Source organism: Equus asinus, chromosome 7 (genome assembly GCF_041296235.1).
Source record: "Equus asinus isolate D_3611 breed Donkey chromosome 7, EquAss-T2T_v2, whole genome shotgun sequence".
Classification (NCBI taxonomy): Eukaryota; Metazoa; Chordata; class Mammalia; order Perissodactyla; family Equidae; genus Equus; species Equus asinus.
Window position 1 is genome coordinate 83,899,772 of NC_091796.1, and position 13,944 is coordinate 83,913,715.

Consider the following 13,944-nt stretch of genomic DNA (forward strand, 5'->3'; position numbering starts at 1 on the left):
TTCTGGTGACCAACTCCAAGATGAGGCTGTCAAGGGCCCCTGTTCACTCTAAGTGACCTGATTAGCATAAACTGGAAAGGGGCCCCTTATGAATAACAAAAGACTCTACTATCACTCAGGAAATTCCAGGAATGGGGGCGAAGACCAAATATATGTTTATTATAGCACAGGTGACTACAGTAGTCAAATTCATGGAGACAGAAAGTCACATGGTGGCTGCCAGCGGGGAGGGAATGGGGAGTTCTTGTTTAAGGGGTACAGAGTTTCAGTGGAGCAAGATGAAGAAAGTTCTGGAAATGGGTGGAGGTGATGGTTGCAGAATAATGTGAATGTCCTTATTGCCAGTGAACTGTACAGTTAAAAATGATTATGGTGGTAAATGGTTAAAATGGGAAATTTTAAGCTGAGTATCTTTTACCACAACCACCAGAAAGAAGCTACAGTGCTTGTGAGGTGTTCTCTGCTGGCTGGGCACCTGCTCACCTCCTGCCTTCCTGTCATCAGCCTGTGCTTGCAGGAACGCATTCCCTACCCTCTCTGTGCTTGCTGAGTTTACTGGGATCCTGGCCTTGGTTTTCTGGTGGTTTCTGTTTCCCCCTCTTCCTTCTCTCTTCTCCTGTCCTCTTCCCCTCCTCCTCCATCTCCTCTTCTGACTCAATGGGAAACTTGTTGGGGGACTGGAACCTTCACTAAGACATCTCTCCTGTGGCTCAGGGCTCTGGGCATAACAGGTGCTTACAAATGAATGGACAAATTAATAAACAGGTTTCCATGTCCTGAAAGGAGTTAGCGACCAGCCAGTTAACTGAGAGCTCAGGTGGTTGGAGGAAGGGATTGTCAGGCCTGGACTGTCTTCCCAATGTGACTCAATCTTGTTCAGTCAGAAATGCTGGGGATGAAGAACACAATGAATGAGACATAAAAATATCTGGAATCCTTTAAAACTAGAGCTGATATTATGGAGGATAGAATTAGTAATTTAGAAGACAGAAATATAGAAATGCTTCAGGTGGAGGAGGAGAGAGAAGTAACACTGGAATGAAATGAAGAAATTCTCCAAGAAATATCAAACTCAATTAGGAAATGCAACATAAAGATTATAAATATTCCAGATGGAGAAGAAAGGGAGAAAAAAGCAGAGAGCTTCTTCAAAGAAATAATAGCTGAGAACTTCCCAAACCTGGGGAAGGATCTGGATTACATGTAAAATGAAGATAACAGAACTGCTAATTACATGAATTTAAAAACACCTTCTCCAAGACATATATTAGTAAAACTAGGAACAGTCAATGACAAAGAAAAAATATTAAGCGCAGCAAGGCAGAAGAAAACCACCTACAAAGGAACCCCTATCTGGCTTTCAGTGGATTTCTCTGCAGAAACCTTACAGGCTAGGAGAGAGTAGAATGATATATTCAAAATATCAAGAGGCAAAAACTTTCAGCCAAGAATATTCTATCCAGGGAAACTATCCTTCAGATACGATGGAGAAATAAAAACTTTCCCAGGTAAACAAAAGCTGAGGGAGTTAATTGTCACAAGATCCCCCACAAAATCATCAAGAAGGCCTTCATATCTGAAAAGAGAAAGATAAGGTTTACAAAGCGTTGTGCAAGGAGATAAACTGACATACAAAATGAGAAAATTGCAGCTCTCCATCAGAACAGGTTAGCAAACAATTATAACATTATAGTGAAAGGGATGGAAAGCATCAAAAATAACTGTAAACAATTCATTTTAATCACAAACTCACAAACCAAAATGAAATAAGTTGTGACAACAATAAATTGGACAGGGAAGAGGAAAGGGATGGACCCTGCTTAGAGTAAGGAGATAAGAGACTATCAGAAAATGGACTATCTCATCTATGAGATCTTTTATACAAACTTCATGCTACCCACTCAACAAGAAATCAGAACAGAGACACAAATGATAAATACAGAGAACAAGGAGAAAACTATCACAGAGAATCACCAAACTGAACTGACAGTCAGAAATACACGGAACGAGAAATAAGGGAAATACAGAACAATGGGAAGACAACAGATAACATGGCAATATTAAGCCCTCATATATCAATAATCACTCTAAATGTAAATGGATTGAATTGTCCAATCAAAAGACACAGAGGGGCTGGACAGATTAAAAAACAAGACCCAACAATATGCTGCCTTTAGGAAACACATCTCAGCTCTAAAGACAAACACAGGCTCAGAGTGAAGGGATGGAAGACGATACTTCAAGCAAATGGCAAACAAAAGAAAGCAGGTGTTGCCATACTTACATGAGACAAAGTAGACTTCCAGATAAAAACGAAAATGAGAGACAAAGAGGGGCAGTATTTAATGATAAAAGGGACACTCTACCAAGAGGACATAACGCATAAATATATATGCACCTAACACAGGAGCACCAAAGTACATAAAGTAACTATTAAAATACAGACCTAAAGGGAGAAATTAACAGCAACGCAATAATAGCAGGGGACCTCAACATCCTACTTACATTAATGGATAGATGATCCAGACAGAAAGTCAACAAGGAAATAGTGGAATTAAATGATACACTAGATCAGATGGATTTATAGATATATAGAACACACCACCCAAAAACAGCAGAGCATACATTCTTCTCAAGTACACGTGGAACATTCCAAAGATAGACTGTACGATGGGAAACAAGGCAACCTTCAATAAATTTAAGAAGACTGAAATCATATCAAGCATCTTTTCCAAACATAATACTATGAAACCAGAAATCAACTACAAGAAAAAAGCTGGCAAAGTGACATATATGTGGAAACTAAACAACATGCTACTGAACAACCAATGGATCAATGAAGAAATTAAAGGAGACATCAAAAAATATCTGGAGATAAATGAAAATGAAAATAAATCATACCAACTCATGGGATGCAGCAAAAGAGGTCCTAAGAAGGAAATTCAAAGCAATATGGGCCCACCTTAAGAAGGAAAAATCTCAAGTAATCTTAAATTACACCTAATAGACCTAGAAAAAGGAGAGAAGAAGAAGTCAGCAGAAGAGAAATAATAAAAATTAGAGCAGAAATAAATGAAATAGAGACTAAAAAAACAGTAGAAAGGATAAATGAAACAAAGAACTGGTTATTTGAGAAGATAAAGAGAGCTGACAAACTCTTAGCCAGATCTACTAAGAAAAAAAAGAAGATCAAATAAATAAAATTAGAAATGAAATAGAGATTACAAGGGAATTGCACAAAGGATTACAAGAGAATACTATGAAAAACTTTATGCCCACAAATTGGATAACCTAGAAGAAACAGATAAATTCGTAGCCTCATACACCCTCCCAAAACTGAATCTAGAAGAAAGAGAGAAGCTAACTAGACCAATCACAAGTAAAGACACTATAACTGTAATCAAAAACCTCCCAAAAAACAGAAAAAATGGGACCACGTTGAAAAAGTTGTTGAGGGACGTCAGCTAAAGGGCGGAGTGAGCTCACCCAGGACTCTCTCCCCTCCAAAGTACAACCAAAACATGAACAACTGAATTTCAACCAATAATTCTAATAATACAGAGATTGTCAGAGACCCACAGCAGCCAAACGACGGAGGGCGGAGAGGCTGGAGCCGCCATCGGAGGAGCTGGAATGGGGTAAGAGAGATCTTCGCTCCCTCCTCTAGAGACTGCGATCGCTGCTGTGGGTGAGGGAAGGAGCGAGGGAGGGGCCACGCGTCTGGGGATCGTCAAGGACTCCCACTGCCTATGCTGCAGAAATCTGCTAATGGGGGAAAGCTTTCACGTGTGGGGACCCCATCAAGCCAGGGCCCTGGGAAACCAGAAAGCGAGAGCTGATCAGAATCAAGGTCAGTGCGAGAGAAAGTGCCCCCCCTCCCCCAACCCAGGCTGCATGCCCGCCATTGTGGCTGAAGGCAGAGGGCTCAGAACGCGTGGCTCTCGACCCCCATCTAGTGGCAACAGGCTGTAACTGCAACTGAATAATAGCATGCACAAAAACCGCTCCTCTACCATCCACCAATTTATAAAAGCTCCAGACCAGAAGGAAAACAATAAAAACACAGAATTAAGTCCTGAGGACTTGGAATTAAGTAAACTAAGTGAAAATGAGTTCAGAGTAGCTATCATCAAAAAACTCAATGAGGTAAATGGAAATATAGAGAAACAAGTCGAGCTCTGGAGTTACTTCACATAAGAGATTGAAACTATAAAGAAGAATCAATCAGAAATACTAGAGATGAAAAATACAATGGATCAGATAAAACAGAATATGGATTCCCTGAATGACCATGTAGACACCATAGAGGAGTAAATTAGCATGATCGAAGATAGACAGGTTGAATGGCTCCAGACAGTGGAAGAAAGAGAACTAAGAATTTTTAAAACTGAAGAAAATCTCCGAGAAATAGCAGATTCAATGAGGAAATCCAATTTAAGAATTATCGGAATCCCTGAGGGTGTGGAAAAGGAAAATGGAACAGAAAGAGTGTTCAAAGAAATAGATTTGGGAAATTTTCTTCTATTGAGGGAGAAATTTGTGTGGAGGAAGCTTTTAGATCTCCTAGATTTGTCGATGTAAAAAGACCTACTCCAAGGCATATAGTAGTAAAACTGGCAAAAGTGAATGACAAAGAAACAATACTCAGGGCATCAAGACAGAAGAAAATAACCTGCAAAGGAACCCCTATCAGACTTTCAGTGGATTTCTCTACAGAAACCATACAAGCTAGGAGAGAAAGGAATGACATATTCAAAACTTTACAGGATAAAAATTTCAGCCAAGAATACTCTATCCAGCAAAAATATCCTTCAGATATGAGGGAGAAATTAAATCTTTTCCAGACAAACAAAAGCTAAGGGACTCCGTAAAAAAAACCAAAAAACAAAAAACCTCCACTATAAGAAATCCTCAAGAAGGCTCTCATACCTGAAAAAAGAAAACAAGGGAGAAAGGGGTCACAAATCACAGAGTAGGGAGACAAAGAGACAGAATCAGAGAGGATAGCAAATATTCAACTATAGCATTAGGATAAAGGGAAGGAAACCACCAAAGCAAAGACGATCTTATCACTCTAACCACAAACTCACAACACGAATTGGAATAAGAGATGAAAATAATGACTTAGGAGGGGAAGAGCAAAGGGACTAAATCCATCTAGCCCAAGTAAGTAAGAGACCACCAGAAAATGGACTATATTATACACGAGATTCTGAATACAAACTTCAGAGTAGCCACTAAACTAAAAAACAGAACAGAGACACAAAACGTAAATAAGGAAAAATCTAAGAAACCCAGCATAAGAAATTGCAGAAGTCAATGGGTAGGCTAAAACACACAGGATGAGAAACAAAGGTAACAAAGTAAAACTGGATAATGAGCAACAGAAAGACAGCATTAAGCCCTCATGCATCAGTACTCACCACCCTCAATATAAATGGATTGAACTCTCAAACAAGAAGACACAGAGTGGCAAAATGGATTAAAGAACAAGACCCAACAATTTGTTGCCTCCAGGAAAGACACCTCAACCCCAAGGACAAACACAGGCTCAGAGTGAAGGGGTGGAAGACAATACTCCAAGCTAATAGCAAACAAAACAAAGCAGGTGTTGAAATACTTATATCAGACAAAACAGATTTCAAGATAAGGCAGATAAAGAGCAACATAGAGGGCCAATACATAATGATCAAAGGGACACTTCATCAAGAAGAAATAACACTTATAAATATCTATGCCCCCAACACAGGAGCACCAAAGTTCATAAAGCAACTATTAACAAACCTAAAAGAAGATATTAAAAATAACACAATAATAGTATGGGACCTCAACATCCCACTCACATCAATGGACAGATCATCCAGACAGAAAATCAACAAGGAAACAGTGGAATTAAATGAGAAGCTAAAACAGTTGGACTTAATAGACATATATAGAACACTCCATCCAAAAACAGCAGAATACACATTCTTCTCAACTGCAGATGGAACATTCTCAAGGATAGATCATATGTTGGGAAACAAGGCAAGCCTCTACAAATTTAAAAAAATTGAAATAATAAACAAGCATCTTCTTCGATCATAATGCTATAAAACTAAAAATTAATTACAAGGAGAAAGGCACAAAGATGTGGAGACTAAACAATATGCTATGGAACAAGCAATGGATCACAGAAGAAATCAAAGAAGAAATCAAAAAATACCTGGAGACAAATGAAAATGATAACATGCCATACCAACTCATATGGGATACAGCAAAAGCTGTATTAAGAGGAAAATTCATCGCAATACGGGCACATCTTAACAAACAAGAAAAATCCCAAACAAGCAATCTTAAACTACACCTAACTTAACTAGAGAAACAAGAACAGAGCCCAAAGTCAGCAGAAGGAGAGAAATAATAAAAATCAGAGCAGAAATAAATGCTATTGAAACAAAAACCTCCCAAAAAACAAAAGTCCAGGATCAGGTGGTGTGTTTCGAGAATTCTACCAAACAGTCAAAGAAGATTTAATACCTATCCTTCTCAAACTATTCCAAAATATGGAAGAAGTTGGAACACTTCTTAACTCATTCTATGAGGCCAACATTACCCTGATACCAAAACCAGACAAGGACAACACAAAGAAGGAAAATTACAGGCCACTGTTGTTGCTGATGAACACAGATGAAAAAACCCTCAACAAAATATTGGCAAACAGAATACAGCAATACATTAAAAGGATCATACACCATGATCAAGTGGGATTTATACCAGGGATGCAGGGATGGTTCAACATCCGCACATCAATCAATGTGATACACCACATCAACAAAATGAGGACTAAAAATCACATGATCATCTATAGATGCAGACAAAGCCTTGGACAAGATTCGACATCCACTCATGATAAAAACTGAATAAAATACATATAAGAAAGAAAGTACCTCAACATAATAAAGGCCATATATGACAAACCCACAGCCAACATCATACTTAACGGTGAAAAACTGAAAGCCATCCCTCTGAGAACAAGAACAAGACAAGGGTGCCCACTCTCGCCACTCTTATTCAACATAGTACTGAAGGTTTTGGCCAGAGCAATTAGGCAAGAGAAAGAAATAAAAGGAATCCACATTGGAAAGGAAGAAGTGAAACTCTCGCTGTTTGTAGATGACATGATTTTATATACAAAAAACCCTAAAGAATCCATCAGAAAATGCTTAGAAATAATCAACAACTACAGCAAAGTGGCAGGGTACAAAATCAATTAAAAAAAACCAGTTGCATTTCTATACACTACAAATAAACTAGCAGAATGAGAAATCAAGAATACATTCCGATTTACAATTGCAAGAAAAACAATAATCTAGGAATAAACTTTACAAAAGAGGTGAAAGACCTGTACACTGAAAACTATACATTATTGAAAGAACCTGAAGAAGACATAAAGAAATGAAAAGATTTTCCATGCTCATGGCTCAGAAGAATAAACATAGTTGAAATGTCCATACTTCCTATAACAATCCACAGATTCAATGCAATCCCAATCAGAATCTGAATGACATTCTTCACAGAAATAGAACAAAGAATCCTAAAATTTATATGGAACAACAAAAGACCCCAAATACCCAAAGAATCCGGAGAAAAAAGAACAAAGCTGGAGGCATCACAATCCCTGACTTCAAAATATACTACAAAGCTATACAGTAATCAAAACAGCATGGTACTGGCACAAAAAGAGACAGAGATCAATGGAACGGAATTGAAAGCCCAGAAATAAAACCACACATCTATGGATAGTTAATCTTCAACAGAGGAGCCAAGAACATACAAAGGAAAAAGGAAAGTCTCTTCAATAAACAGTACTGGGAAAACTGGACAGCCACATGCAAAAGAATGAAAGTAGACCATTATCTTGCAGCATACACAAAAATTAACTCAAAATGGATTAAAGACTTGAATGTAAGGCCTGAAACCATAAAACTCCTAGAAGAAAATACAGGCACTACACTCTTTGACATTGGTCTCAGTAGCATCTTTTCGAATACCATGTCTACTTAGGAAGGGAAACAAAAGAAAAAGTTAACAAATGGGACTACATCACACTGAAAAGCTTCTGAAAAGCAAAGGAAACCATGAACAAAACAAAAAGACAACCCACCAACTGGGAAAAAATATTTGCAAATCATTTATCTGACAATAGGTCAATATCCAAAATATATAAAGAACTCATACAACTCAACAATAAAAAAACCAACAACCCGATCAAAAACTGGGCAGAGGATATGTATGTTTTTCCAAAAAAGATATACAGATGGCCAACAGACACATGAAACGATGTTCAACATCACTAATTATTAGGGAAATGCAAATCAAAACTACAATGAGATATCAACTTATACCTGTCAGTATGGCTATAATTAGCAAGACAAAAAACAAATGTTGAAGAGGTTGTGGAGAAAAAAGAACGCTCATACACTGGTAGTGGGAATGCAAACTGGTGCAGCCACATTGGAAAACAGTATGGAGATTTCTCAAAACATTAAAAATAGAAATACCATACAATCCAGCTATCCCATTACTGGGTATCTACCAAAACAACGTGAAATCAACAATCCAAAGAGACTTATGCACCCCTATCTTCATTGCAGCATTATTCACAAGAGCCAAGATGTGGAAGCAAACCAAGTGCCCATCAACTGATGAATAGATAAAGCAGAAGAGGTATATATACACAACAGAATACTACTCAGCCATAAGAAAGCACAAAATCGTCCCATTTGCAACAACACGGATAGAACTTGAGGGTATTATGTTAAGTGAATTAAGCCAGAGAGAGAAAGACAAACACCGTATGATTTCACTCCTAAGGGGAAGATAAACAAACACATGGACAAAGAGAACAGATTAGTGGTTACCAGAGGGGAAGGGGGTTGGGGAGTGCACACAAGGGGTAAAGGGGCACATATATACGGTGACTGACAAATAACGTACACCTGAAATTTCACAATGTTATCAAGTATTATGACCTCAATAAAATGCTTTTTAAAAATCAACAGTAGGAGGTTGAAAGGAAGAGCACAAGTTCCATGAATTTGGATTGGGTGGCGTAGGGGGGATCACACCTTTATTTTCACTGATTTCCATTAGAAATTTAACCTTTCTCAGTTACGAACATAGGCAACAAAGCACAGCAGTATTGGCATTATCTTGCCGTGGGCTCTACCTGAAATTACAGATTTTTTATAGCACTTTACAGTTGTTGCCAGTATCTCAAAATAACATCTACATTTATCACTACTTCTAAGTGATGGCAGATATTAAACTTGCCACTAGATCACCTGTGATCCCAGTCCTCCTCCTCTGCTGTGATGAGGCTGGACAACGAGCTGGCAACTCTCCCCCAAGCAACTGTTCAGCTACCAAATGGTGACATCTCACACTGGGGGTCCTGACATCTATGCTGTTTCCCAGTATTCTCCACGTATTACTGTTAATCAAAGACCACCCTACAGTGTGATGGTTTTACGCTGACTAAGCAAAAACAGTCTTCCTTCTACTATCTTTAGAGAATTTAACTTTCCAATGTTTTAAATGAATAATCTTGTTATGTATGTAGTAATAAGAAAGCACATATTACTATATCACGTTTTTCAAATTTGGCAACTGCATTTCAATGTAATTGGTATTCCTCGTAATATGTATTTTATTTTAAGCCCTTACAAATATTATTCTGATAAGGGATTCATGGCATTAAAAAGGTTAAGAACCCTGGATCTAAGGTGACCTAAAGCATAAAGTCTCCCTCCATTCAGTCAGGAAGTATTTCTTGAGATCCTACTACAATACTAGGTTGAGCCATCTGAAATTCTCAATATTGACTGTTTTTAACCCCCCAAAGTGCAATTTCATATAGTTCAACGTAATACTTGGTGGGCCCAACCTCTAGGCCCACTAATAAGAGAGAAATTCATGCAGTAAAAGCATGATCTTGAAATCAGAAAGACGGACGCTTGCTGTAGAAGTTAAAAATTTTGTGAAACAGGTAAGAGGCAGCACACAGAAAGCAAAAGTCACGAGAAGGCAAAGTGGCCTAAGAGAATTACCCATTTAATTAACCCTAATGAGAATGACCCAAATGTATTGTCAAACCTCTATTATGTTCTACAACCTAACCATGATGAGAAGCCTTTCCCCAAAGCTTTACTAATACTTCAAGAATTTTTTTCAAGTCATATTAAATAATGTAATCTTCAAGTTTAAAATAAGAACTCCACTTTAAATTCAATGTCAAAGCCAGTTGGAATAATGCCTTATGTTTGTACGGCACTTTATAACGTACAAAGTAATTTCATACACATTATTCTGTTTGATCCTAACCATACCCCTAGAAAACAGCCTGGGAGATGATATCCCCATTTCTCAGGTTAGGCAGCACACACACATCCAAGGGGACTCACAGAGAATCTTAAGAACTAATCTTACGTTTAAGCCAGTCTCTCTCTTTGTTCTCTGTGTCAAGTATTAACATTAAAGGAGGCAAAACAGCAAAGTGCTTCAAGATCCAGGAAAACTAGGCCTGAATCTCAGTCCTTCACTTACTCTCTCTGTGTCCCTGAAGAAGTGCTTTGATATTTCCGAGACGGAGCTTAATAAAGTGGGAATAGTAACATCTTCAGATTAAATGAGACACAGTAGTTAAAGCCCTTACCATCATCTATAGCAGCTGCACTTATCACTATCATTCATTCCTATTATTATGAGAATCTAGCAACCAAGAAACCTGGCTCATACCCAAAGGAACTCAGGAAAGCAACGTGGTCCAATAGACACAGCACAGGCTACAGAATTCTAACGTCCTGCCCCATGGTTACTCTGGTAAGTCACCTGACCTCTTGGTATTATCATCATCCTATCACTGTAATGCTTTTGAGAAAGCAACATAACCAATGTCAGAGTTTGGAGACATACTTTTCTTCAATATCTAAAAATTTCAAGATGTCCTACGTTAGGAGCTCTGATTGAGAGTTTACCAAGAGCTACCTGCAACACCTAGAGCCGATGTTCATTCATGAGCTTGTGTTCACCCATGAGCCCAGAGCCTTATCTCATTTCAGATAGCTGATGGGGATGGAATAAGAGCTTGAATTAGATCATGGACAGAAGCTAAAACCAGAGGGAGACAATACCAAAGGAAGCCTATTGGGTAAAAGAGTAGATGAGTAAAAGAACTATTTTCCACCCTAGAGGCAAAGGGTCAAAAGCAGGCTTGCTGTTACTTACTCTTGGCTGACCGCCTCCTCGTCCTCCAAGGATGATGCTGTTTCCTCCAGGTCCCGGGCCATCACGACTGGCATTTCCTTTAGGGTTTCTCATGCAGTCAGCAGACGCGGGCCTCAGAGACCTTTCCTTGCAGATTCACTGGATCAAACAATTTGGATGGCACAGACTCCTGTAAGAACGCCGAATGATCTGAGACACAATGCAGTTGTCTATCTGGTGATCACTGCTGATGATCTTCCAAGTAATAAAAATGACTATCTACCTAAATGATGGCCAACCTCTAGAAGCTTACCTTCTATCACAGTGCCTCATGTATGACACAAAAATCAAGATTTTTGTCCAAACATACTGTCTGTCCTCTATGCATTTGAAGAGCTGTTATTAAGTTCGACTTTCTCAATTTTCTTTTCATCTACTATATCTAACATGCCCCAAAAGGACAGACCTGCTTAACTTTTAGGTAACTCTCAGGTAGGTGGACGACTACCTAAAACAGATTCCTTGCTAGAAAAACCTGTCCTAGGTTAAAAATAAAAACTCATGATTTAAGATCCTTGAAAATATTTTACACTCTATGACAAGCACACAGGTTAAATGCCCTCATGTTTCCACCAAAACAAATTCAACCACTGAACCAAAGGATTAACAGAGCTGTCTTGAACAGAGATCATAAGTAGCTGAGGAAAAAAAAAAAATAACTGTCCTCCCAAACACTCAAAAATTATCCTCCCGGGGCCGCCCTGAGGCTGAGTGGTTAAGTTCGCGCACTCTGCTTCGGTGGCCCAGGGTTTCACTGCTTCAAATCCTGGGTGCTGACATGGCACTGCTCATCAAGCCATGCTGAGGCCGCATCCCACATGCCACATCTAGAAGGATGCACATCCAAAAAGACACAACTATGTACGAGGGGGATTTGGGAGAAAAAGGAAAAATAAAATCTTTAAAAAAAAATTATTCTCCCGTACTAAACATCTGAAAGTATGATCTGAATTTCAAATACACGTTAAGATATTTCCAATTTCTAACAAAATTTTTTTCCATAGGGAAAAGCTACCTGTTCGTCATGTGTGTTTGAGGAAGGAATAGAAATGACAGATAAAGAAAATGAAAATATTCAAAGGACCATAGTCCCATTACTGAGATAGCCACCTGATGTCAATCCTTCCAAACCTTTTCTTGTTTTGGTTTAATGATTGGCACCTGAGCTAACAACTGTTGCCAATTTTCTTCTTTTTTTTCCCCCTGCTTTTTGCTCCCCAAATCCCCGCAGCACATAGTTGTATATCTTAGTTGTGGGTCCTTCTGGTTGTGGCAAACCTTTTCTATACATTCATGTACACAGTACGATTAGATTGTAAACGCACCAAAAAACGCAGATCCCGATAATGTTCACAGATCGTCAGCGGAATGGGCTGAAGATCTAACAACCTCAAAGGTGTCCTTCCAAAGATTCCCAGCGGGATTTCTCGATCTTTCCCAAAATGTTGGGATGTCCTTTAAGCTAAAGCAAAACAAACAAAACCTCCAAGCGAGGAAGGGGTGCCGACCGTCCTAGGCTGCCTGCAGAGCGGGGAGACACAGGACGGTCCGGTCGGAAGAAGATTAAGGACACTCGCCCAAGGAGCGTCCCCGCTCTAAAGGGATCAGCGCCTCAGCCCCACCCCTGGCCCCCCACCCCCATCCCAGGCAGGTTGCAGATGCCCCCCACGGGAAGGACGGGGCGACTCCGCCGCCGGGATCCGGCCCGGCGCGCCCGGAAGCCAACAGCGGCTCCCGGACTGCGTGAGGGAGGCGCAGCGGGCCGTGCAGCCCAGACGCGGAGCGCACCTCCCGCGGTAGGCGAGCGCCGGCGCAGGCGTTTACCTGGCTCATCTTCCCAGGGCTCGGGGCGGGTAGGCGGGGACTGCGCTCGGCGCCGACCTCCCTGCTCCTTCCCCAGCCGGGCTCACGGCCGCGGAAGGCGGCTTCCCCGGTTACTACAACAACCAACAAGCAACCGCCCGCTCGGAGCCACTGCGCAGGCGCCCGCCACCCGACGGCGACAACGCTCGGCTGCGGGCGCGGACGAATGTCGTCACCGCGGCGCAGCGCGGGAGCAGCGCCCAACTCTCAGCAGAAGAGTCCTTGTTGACTCTTCCCACTCCGCCCCTAATGGGTTTGATGCGGGTTGGTGAGCTGAGGAGGCGAAAGAAAGATTTCTTGGAGTCTCAAGGTCTGGCAGTAGTGCTCTTTTATTTAGAGAATAGTGTGGAATAGCGTGGGGACAGGACCCATGGGCAGTCAGAGCCGCTGCGTGGGGACAGGACCCACGGGCAGGATGAGGCGCTGCTGCCGCCACTGCAAACATGGGTGGAGAGGAAGGCTAAATTTAAGGCATAGGTATGTGAGTTATGTTTTTACAAGACAAAGGAAAGACTATGTAAAAAGAGTTGTTAAATGGTATCAGTGCCGGTAGGGTCTGGTTATTGGGTGGTCCTATAACTTTTAGATATGAATCAAACCGGATTAAGTAAATGGCAGAAGCCACCGCTTAAATATTATCTTCAGCTAAAGACAAAGGAGGATGTTGGGGGGTGGGGTCAGTTACATGAGGCTACCAGACAGTAAACAACTTAAGTCCTTGCCTTCTCCTGTAAGAGTTTCAAGACAAGGCCATCATGCCTTCCTCCTGGTGCAGAG

General features: G+C 40.4%; 1 long non-coding RNA gene across 3 annotated transcripts; it reads right to left on the reverse strand.

Annotated features, from left to right (window-relative positions):
• Window positions 1-123: 123 nt before the first annotated feature.
• On the reverse strand, window positions 124-13,319 carry LOC106827699 (uncharacterized). 3 transcript variants are annotated; one of them, XR_006530243.2, is made up of 4 exons: window positions 13,129-13,319; window positions 12,630-12,825; window positions 11,266-11,434; window positions 124-889 (listed from the first exon to the last, which is right to left on the reverse strand). It is a non-coding gene; the product is annotated as an uncharacterized lncRNA (long non-coding RNA). The 3 variants fall into 3 exon arrangements; XR_006530245.2 differs by having other exon boundaries at window positions 12,630-12,766; window positions 13,129-13,253; XR_006530244.2 differs by lacking the exon at window positions 12,630-12,825 and having other exon boundaries at window positions 13,129-13,292.
• Window positions 13,320-13,944: the final 625 nt, after the last annotated feature.